Genomic DNA, 4,266 nt, shown 5'->3' with positions numbered 1-4,266 from the left:
AAAATAGAGATGACAGATATTGATCGAAAAAATAGATATAGATCGGCAAATAAATATACCAGATGAATTGAAAAATAGAGATGACAGATATTGATCGGAAAAGCAGATATAGATCGACAAATAAATATACCAGATGAATTGAAAAATAGAGATGACAGATATTGATCGAAAAAATAGATATAGATCGACAAATAATTATACTAGAGATGATTTGAAAAATAGAGAGATGACAGATAATAATCGAAAAAATGATCGAAAAAACAGATATAGATCGGCCTTTTTCGGGCCTTAATGATTTACTATATGACCTTTGTTTACAAAAGTGCAAGTAAGTTTGAAACCATTGGAAGGAAATGGAGGCCTATAGAAAGAAGGGTGTTTATTTCGAGGCCCCACGGTGGGCGCCAATTGTTCTTGTATGGATACCTGGAGGCCAGGAGAGCTCGGTCTCTGGGAATCGATGCCGAGTTGTTATCTTCGGTGCCAACCTTTGAGTTTTGTGGTAATCCGAGCTTTACTCCAAGAGAATGTCCAATCGCGTAGAGCTTTGAGCAAGAAACAGGGGGAGTGTACCTGCAAAGGCACTCCGAAGTTTAAGTCAGTATTCAGAATTCAATGTATCCTTTAAAGATAAAATATCATACTTTTATAGGTAAGATAAAATAGGTCGGTTACGTTTCTATCAATCATCTGAATTGAAGAGCAATTAATAGGTTTTAATAAGTGATAATGTCTGGTCGGACGTTTTTATTCCAGGATGTAGTCCGTTGAGTCTGATTGTAACGTATAACGCCGAGTTATAACATAAAGTGTCGAATTATAGTGCATAATGTCAAGTTATTGTATATAATGCCGAATTATGACATTGAATTTGTAACGGCCGTATTAAGTATTATTTTCGTATTCAGAGACTGTATAATACATTCCATTTTCCGGTTAATCATTTTGCGAAAATAAAGAAGGGAAAATTCGAAGTTTAAGCCATTTTCGGTTCTAATGCCGGCCAAAATGAATAAAAATATTTTCTCCCATTTTCGGTTACTGTAGCTGCGAAAATAAACAAAAACTTTTCTTCTATTTTCATTTTCGGTGGTCGCAAAATTGGAAAAAAAAATTGTGATTCATTTTCGCTATCTATACATGTAAAAATAGAGAGGAAAACATTTTTGGTGGCTAAAAACTTTAAAAATATGATAAATGAGACTAAATGTATAAATTAGCAAATTTTTGTATCCTAATTTAAATTGATAAAGGGTAAAGTATATTTTTGTCTCTAAAGTTTGGTAAAAATTTTAAAAACACTCATAAGTTTTATTTTGTTTTAATTTTGTCCCAAAATTTTTTTATTTATATCAAATATATCCTCAACGGCTAAATTTTCAAAAAATTTAAGACCAATCTAACAATAATTCATGAAAATTATATTTTATTTGCTTGTGTTGAGGTTTGTCCTTATGAAATTGTTGTTAAATTGATCTTAAATTTTTTGAAAAATTAGCCGTTAGTGGTATATTTGATACAAATCGAAAACTTTTGAGACAAAATTGAAATAAAATAAAATTTAAGAATTTTTTAAAATTTTTGTCAAACTTCAAGTACAAAAAATATATTTTATCCATTAATAAATAAAGAAATTTTTATTTAAATAAAAAAAACCTCACTTAACATTTGTGATCTTTGTTTTAAGTTAAAAAAATCGATTTGGTTAATTTAGTTTTGCATGAAAAAAGTTTAATAAATTATCCAGTTACATGGGCGGCATTTTACTGAACGAATATATGAAGGTTAAGTTCATGTATCAATTAATGTCATTGTCAATAAAACAAGGACATACATACTTACATCTAAATTTGTATTTTGCTAACGATATAGAGAAGCATGGCATCACTTCAAAGGCAGAAAATCATTGAATCTATGAAATTATTATTATTATTATTATTATTATTATTATTATTATTATTATTATTATTATTATTATTATTATTAATAATTAACACGTTTCAGTTTCGAAAGATGGATTGCTAATATAAATGGCCCACACTTTGCTTGCATCTTAGTGCATAGATACAACACATACATGCAAAATCCCACAGTTGAAAAAAAATGAAGGATTTGCTGTCACAATTTCCTTCAAGATTTTAAAAGAAGCCACAAAAGGGTTAGATATGTGTATCAACTAGATAGGTCTAGGGTAAGATTGTGTGTTAATGATGCAATCAATATGCATAAATATTTTTTAAAAAACAAATAGATAAAATAGTATCAAAAGTTCTTTCTTAAATATGTTCGTCATCAAATTATCACTTACTTGATTCAAATAAACTTTAAACTTTTATGAAACAAAATTAAAAGTCTCTCATAATTATTAAAATTGAACCGACAATTAATCTGCACGAATTCTTATTCAAATCTTAGCTCAAGCAAATTTTTAAAAATTGGCACAAATTTACACATTAATATCATCCTAATGTTATCAGCTTGTGAGTTAACTGAATTGATCCATTCAGTTTGAGTAACGATTTATATTCATTTTATACCGATTCCTCTATTTAAACCGTCAGAATATTAAATTGAACTGATTTAAAATTTAATTTATTAGTTTTTCAGTCAAACCAACTAGTGCAGTTTGAATTTTACAACTATAGTATTTTTAGACTATTCTACACTCTAACATTGGCACTTTGTTGTTGATTAACTTGGCCAATCAAAAAAGTCCAAATTAATTAAACCATTTTGAGTTTATTATCCCATTTAGAGAAAATTGCTACATAGTGATCACTGAATATAATAAAGGTGGCATGTTAATGAACTTATAATATAGAGTTAGTTATTAAAGTAAACATGCACATGCCAATTCACTTCTAAAATTAGTTAATACACATATTTCACCAATGATCAAACCAAAGAGAGGAAGCTTATATGGAAATTTGGCAAATGATGATATCATAGAATAATGGAGCAAGATATGGTAAGATGCCTGACATGTATTTAGGGCAAGTGGAAAACATCACTATTTTCAATTTCATAATAATGATTAGAAAAAGTATAGGTAGATAATGAAAATATTAAACAATGTGAACAATAGATATATTGAATATTCATTTCACTAGATGTACGGATGGTTATTTTAATATTAAGATTTAGATGATTAATTTAGAAGTATAGTGTATTTTTATTTAATTGGTGGTTGTTCATGTTATTTAAGATTGTCATTGTTTATTTAGCACTTCCTTAATGATTAATATTCATAGTACTCTTCAGAACGCCAATTTGATTTCCTTTTCCCATGTAAGGATATTTCTGGTAATCATATTCTAATTTCTAAGTTTGTTTTTGTTTTGCTAGTGGAGTTTATCAACTTTTCATTTAATTAAAGAATATTTTCACTTTTCATTTCATTTAATTTCTCGTTAAGTAAGTATTTAAGTTTAAAAGCTGTCTTCATCTTGATGAGATGGTCGAAACAAATCCCATATGTTGAGTTTACAGCAAAATTTTGATTTCTATACAAAATAATACGAAATTGGACACTACTCATAATAATGCACTCATTACATATTTTGTAAAGAGAAAAAATAATATGAAAGATTTTTTTTTAACTAACTCTATAAGATGATGTGAATAAGGATATTGTTATTGTTACTGATATCAATTACAATTCTTGAGACGTATATATAGTATCTCTATGCTATAACTTCAACGAATAAGAATAAAATTCTCCGACAAAAACTCCTTACTAAACATTTTGAGTTCTCTCCTATTAAAACTCATTTTTTTTACTTCCTAAAATTACTCTTATCCTTCCTTTATTCTCACAATTCTCCACCTCGGTTACAATTTGAAATCTACTCAAATTTTGGACGATCAAAGTGTGGTATTCATATCTGGTTGCATCATTTTTACAATGACTGCCTACGTACCCTTGTTTAGGATCAAACCAATCGTAGTTCCTCTATTTCTCCATGTATTGCCTAACATGAAGCAATATTGAGCAATTCCAAACAGTGTTGGAACTTGTTTCCTGACACTACTTTAGTCAACATATCAGCAGGGTTTTCATCTGTGTCTACTTTTATAAGAGAAATGTTACCTTTCTCTATAACATCGCGCACGAAGTGATATCTTACATCAATATGCTTGGTACGAGCATGATGAACCTGATTTTTAGCCAAATGAATTGCACTTTGACTATCACAACTCAGATTCACGCAATCTTGCTTCAACCCCAAATCATCTTTTTAGCCAAATGAATTGCACTTTGACTAT

Source organism: Arachis ipaensis, chromosome B8 (genome assembly GCF_059453495.1).
Source record: "Arachis ipaensis isolate K30076 ecotype BB chromosome B8, ASM5945349v1, whole genome shotgun sequence".
Lineage (NCBI taxonomy): Eukaryota > Viridiplantae > Streptophyta > Magnoliopsida > Fabales > Fabaceae > Arachis > Arachis ipaensis.
The sequence above is the reverse complement of the archived record's forward strand: the minus strand, read 5'-3'. Positions refer to the sequence as shown.